This window comes from Daktulosphaira vitifoliae, unplaced genomic scaffold (assembly GCF_025091365.1).
Source record: "Daktulosphaira vitifoliae isolate Bord-2020 unplaced genomic scaffold, ASM2509136v1 Scaffold_451, whole genome shotgun sequence".
Taxonomy (NCBI): Eukaryota; Metazoa; Arthropoda; class Insecta; order Hemiptera; family Phylloxeridae; genus Daktulosphaira; species Daktulosphaira vitifoliae.
This window is the reverse complement of record NW_026100016.1, coordinates 1-5,635: the sequence shown is the minus strand read 5'-3', so window position 1 is coordinate 5,635 and position 5,635 is coordinate 1. Positions and strand designations below refer to the sequence as shown.

The following is a 5,635-nucleotide window of genomic DNA, read 5'->3' as shown; positions in this document are numbered from 1 at the left end:
CTAAAAATAAATATATTGCAGTTATGGTCAAATGATGGATTAATATTTTCCATTTTGTTATACTTCGTAATATTTTAGTTTTATGCTAGCAATTTTTTCTTTTTTTACTAATTTTTGTTATTTAAGTTTTGATGTTTAGACTAATTAAAACTATATATGTGTTATGAATATAATGAAAAAAATCTCTAGAGTGATATTTTATTACAAGCTTAAATGTCAATGATCTTCGCTAAGTACTTTAAGCTGCTTTTTTTTTTAATGTTTTATTATATCACAAAAGTGTTATTGTACTAGAATAAATTTGAGATCTATATTTATTTTTTAATTTTTAAGGGAAATATTTTTTTCGTAGTTTTTTTAACTCGAAAAACAATTTCATTACGATGATATTTATATGTTTTAAAATCAAATCATTTTAAGGGGTTTTCATTTTCATTTACTAAAATAAAATACACTATTAGGAATATTTTAGTGGATAAAATTTTGTTTTAGAATATTTTCGATTAATTAAAATGAGGTTTCGTGACTTAGGTATAAATATTTTACTTAATTTACTTTTTGAGAGAGCCGTAAAAAATACCAATAGAAATTTCTAATGAAATACAAAAGTTAGAAGTTAAATCTTGTAATTTTAGAGTACCATGTTCAAATGAAAAATGGTATGTTAATAAGATTCAAATGATCGTTCAATAAAAAATATTTGATTCTTTGAATAAATAATTAGCTTTTTGTCAATTTATTAATAGAAGTAAGTTAAACAAGGCAGTGAGTGTATGCTTAAAAGTTAAAGGTTGAATAAATTCATTAGTAAAATTTCATACTTATAATTTGGAATAATTTTATCTTTTAGACCACTCATTTTTTTCTCTACCTTAACTTTAAAATAAAAAAGTTTCAAGTCAAAATAATTAATTTTTTAGTAATGGTTTGTTTCAATCAGGATTATATTGTTGTAGTATAAAGTTATAATATTTAATTTAACCAACTCATTATTCATTTAAAATCATGAATAAGTTTAAAGCTTAAAAAATTCGTGAATAAATATTTTATTTATTAATCAAAAAATGTTAATACTTGAAAAACTATTTTTTAAAGTAATATTTAATGTATAATTTACAAACCATTGATAGCAGCTATAATTTATAGCTGTAATATTCACCGACATTTATTATAATAATAATTATATTGGTTTTATTATGCTTTATATTTACACTTTGAATGTGTGACAATAAGTAACTTGTGTTAAATGTATGCATTTCGGTATGTATGAATTCCTTTGAAGTATCCATTTATACCACGACTAAATTATGACTTCGAAATAATGTATAGCTACAAAAAGTCGTTCAATAGTCAAATCAGTTTTGAATTCATCGGTAAAATTCATTAGTAGCCTATGAAATATTTTTAGTATGGCACAAACAAAATATCCGGTACGTTTGTTGGGAGCCTAAGGTAATTCTTTAAAATATTGTTCATTTCTTTATACAAATTGAAAACTAATTTATTCTAATGAAATCTATTGTTATATTTTGAAGTTCATACCCATAATGAATTATGAGTTAAGTTCATAATTAAGTAACTAATTTTATTATGACTACAAGGAATAATTTGACAAAAAAATAATACTTTTTTCCAAGAACATTTAAAATTACAAACAATTATTCGCTAAATAGATTAATAATCAATTATAAATATAAAATCTGATTTTTTTTATTATTTAGTTACACGTGAGTAACTAAATATATTTAATTATTTTTATTTAAAAATCTACCTCGTGTTTGATTTCTGTAATATCTAAATGAAAAACGTGATTTTATAATTCCTTAATCCGACTTTTTAGTGTGTCCTTAATCTCTTTTTTACGTCTGATGTATGGTTTCCACGTATGAAAGATAAAAAATAGAATGACAGAAGATCGTACAACAGACCAATAGATGAGCATGTTTTTGTGCAAACGCAATGTGTGTAAAAATGAGTAAAAAAAACTTTGAAGTGATATAATGATTTCCCTTGTGTTACTTTTAGTTTGAATTGCCAGTAATATTATATCTACATATCATCTGAGACACAAGTTAGAAAGGGTTGATTAAAGTGTGGTGAAAGGCGAATGATGCAGATGGGTACGAGCACTATTTCCCTCTCTTACACGCGTTGTCGTTGTTGAGTATTTTTTATAGTTCAAAAACACCTTCTATAATATAAGTACCAAAAATATTAGCCCCATTATCTCGTTAGGGTTCAGCGGTCGGTCTAACAGCTAACTAATACCAAAACTGGACGCGACCCAAAACGTTGTCATCCGCTCTTATGATTGATATTGGGATAATACGTTGGTTTCGCGCACATTCTAAATCTAGACGTGCCATAAGGTTTCCGGTGGTTCACTGATTTAATACAACGTCAATGGTTTTTACTACACTGACACAGACACCCACGCTGTTTCATTAGAAAGACTTGTTATTTATTTGTAGATTTAGCTTGTTGAACATTTACTGTGCTCATAATGCACAAAATAATAGTAAGCACTTCTTGAATTAACACTATAAAAATTAAAATACAGTCATTCAAATTATTCATTTGTGAGTATCTCAAGTAAAAAAATTTATTTTTTAGGTGAGAATACAACGTTTATTTATATGAGAGGTAATTTCAAGTAAACCTTCTTGCTTAAACACATTTTCAGTAACGGATTAATTAAGTTCTAACTCAACCCTACTTTAAACAACTAGTATAGAAAAACAATATTACTTAATTTAGTCTTTTTGAAGATTGCATGAAAGTTTTTATCACTCATGATATTTACAACACTAAACTTATAAACTTGTCGAAAAAAAAACATTTTATGAAAATAAGTTTTGTTTTCCTAGATCAACTTTATTGAATGCAATGTATCAGTTAATAAAAAAAAGTTAAAACTATTTTTTACTGAAAACTATTTATGAAATGTTATAGTATTATAAAAAAATTAATTTTCCAGCAGTCTCTCGTATTTTGTAAATTTTAAAATCAATATTTTAATCATATTAACTTTTATAATAATATGTATACGATTTAATACGAATTGCAGTGACGTATTTAAACATTTTTTATGAGGAAATCCGCACAGCTTTTAGAATGTTAGTAGTCAGGAGAATTGCCCTTCCACTATCCCCGCCACTATACTTTTATGTCCATGTGGTGTACGGATCCCATAGAATCCCCGTAAATACACCACTGGAAACTTATATTAGAAATATCTAAAATATTGTGCATTCAAGTTAAGTTTAACCTTTAAATATCTCGCTAGTTAACTTGGAATGCGTATTTTATCAAAATATTACAAGTATCAAAAATCTATCTCAAATTTATAGACTAATTTCTATAAATTTTGCTATCGTTTCAGAAGGNGCGTATTTTATCAAAATATTACAAGTATCAAAAATATATCTCAAATTTATAGACTAATTTCTATAAATTTCGCTATCGTTTCAGAAGTAAAACTATAAAGGTCTTATCCTAAGCTTCTTGTAATATCTAAAACGAAATATAAGAGCTGTCTAAAGTTTACCAAAAAGCGATAATATTGGTTAATGTAGGTTTTGAAACGTAATTTAGAAGTTTATAATAATATTAAATCACTATTGGCCTTTTACCTTAAACCTAAAATGTATTTATTAACTTATTTAGATATAAAATTAATGAGTTATGAGATAACAACAATATGTTATACTTAAAAGCATATAATCACTAAGTGAAAATTTATTTTTGCATAGAAAAACATTTTAATTCTATCAAAGAAACTGTATTTATAAATTTCAGTCTGATGACTTATTTGTTTGAATTCAGTAAGTATGGCTTGAGTTTTTTAGATTAATTAAATTCAAGTTAAAAATTTATGTCGTCTTTATATTGCCCAGTATGGAAACCGTCAGTTTGTACTAGAACAATGTCAGTCGTAATGAAGCGTGACCTTAATAAAATCATAAATTGCCTTTTTGATAGAATAAACAACATTAAACTCTTAAATTATCAAAAATGATACNTAAACAACATTAAGCTCTTAAATTATCAAAAATGATATAAACTCTATAAAACAATCAATTATAAAGTTAAATGACTTTCAACTTTTAGGAAATTTGACGAAAATAATAATAAGTATTCTAATTGTAAACTTAGAGATAAAAGAAATTTCAATTAAATGAACGCAATCTATTATTTTATACATAAAATAATTTTATGTACAAATTTATGTTTAAAAAATATCAAAGCCTAATAAAATAACCGAGAAACTAACTTTATGTATTCATTGACAAAATTGTTATTGGATTTAAAACTTATTAACTACTGAATAATATATATTATTTAATAACATGAAACAAATTATATTACAAGTTGTTTGCTTTATAATTTAAATAAAAATAATTATGGACAAAATATAATATGATATTTCAAAATTGGTAGTCGGCTAACACTCTTCACTTAATCGTATTGAAATTATGATAGTTCCCCTTTCAATAGTTATGAGTTTTTCATCAAAATAACTGGAAAAAATCTTTTTTTTTTTATAATCAAACATCGTGTTGATTATTATAGTTATTTAAATAAATAAAACTGAATACATTAAATTTTTATAAGAATTATTATTTAACAAAAAAATTATAATCGATATACCAAATTGAAAATATAAATTTTCATTTTTTATTACTTTAAGTATCTTATTAATTAGTTATTACGATTTATAATTAATTTGTTTTAATTTGAATTTATTAGTAAAATTACTAATCAATTTTCAAGTGTCCATGAATAAAAGTCAAATTCTTTACACTCGCTTTTATATTATTGGCATACTTCCACGACTATTAACGATATGAAATAACCCACTTGTACTCTGAATTTGACATTCGATTAACATTTCAACTCTTATTCTATATCGTTATGGCATTTATTACCGTAATCAGATTTTAGTTTTTTAGATAAATTGGGGTCTTTTACAGTACATTACAGAAAAATGTACACCGTAACTTCTTTTTACTTTTGTGAACCAATATGACGCTAAAAGCAACGGACTTGTTTTTTTTGACATAGACTTATTTTGGAACGGATTTGGCGAGACAACGGTCTTTGGAAATGTTTTCGTTGTAAATCCTCTTTAAAAAAAATGCTGTGTACGACTTGAAAAACTGAGTATTATTTTTTTCGGCTTTAGTATCCATCACACAATGTCTCTATATTCAACAACACGTTCCCAAGTCATTCGTAACTCAGATAAGGTTGTTAAATGTTTTGACGATCAAATACAAGTGGACGGTGGTGCTTGACAGTTTGTTATTTGTTACTGACGGGTTTTCAAAGATAATTCAGAACGAGACATGGCATGAGGAAAATAGTTCGAACCTTTCGAGGATGATACTGAAATCTTAATTGCGGTTGTCATCAAAATTGAGTATTTTTAAGTGCGTTTATAAGTAATAACCATAACGTCAACCGTTCATCGTGGAAGTCGTTTGCACAGCGTGTTTATAGTATACAAATGGAAATTCAGAAATTACTATAAACACATTGAACTTCTTTCGAAAGAAGATCAAAACCGACTGAAAATTAGATGTAACTGTTACTACACATTATATTAATTATGAACATAACACCTGAGATTACG

The 5,635-nt window shown here is 25.5% G+C and overlaps 1 long non-coding RNA gene across 2 annotated transcripts; it reads left to right on the top strand.

Annotated features, from left to right (window-relative positions):
- The first annotated feature begins 1,260 nt into the window (after nucleotides 1–1,260).
- LOC126909492 (uncharacterized) lies at nucleotides 1,261–4,014 on the top strand. Of its 2 annotated transcripts, XR_007705049.1 has the most exons (4): nucleotides 1,261–1,452; nucleotides 2,614–2,643; nucleotides 3,799–3,824; nucleotides 3,897–4,014. It is a non-coding gene; the product is annotated as an uncharacterized LOC126909492 (long non-coding RNA). The 2 variants fall into 2 exon arrangements; XR_007705048.1 differs by lacking the exon at nucleotides 2,614–2,643.
- The last annotated feature ends 1,621 nt before the right edge of the window (nucleotides 4,015–5,635 follow it).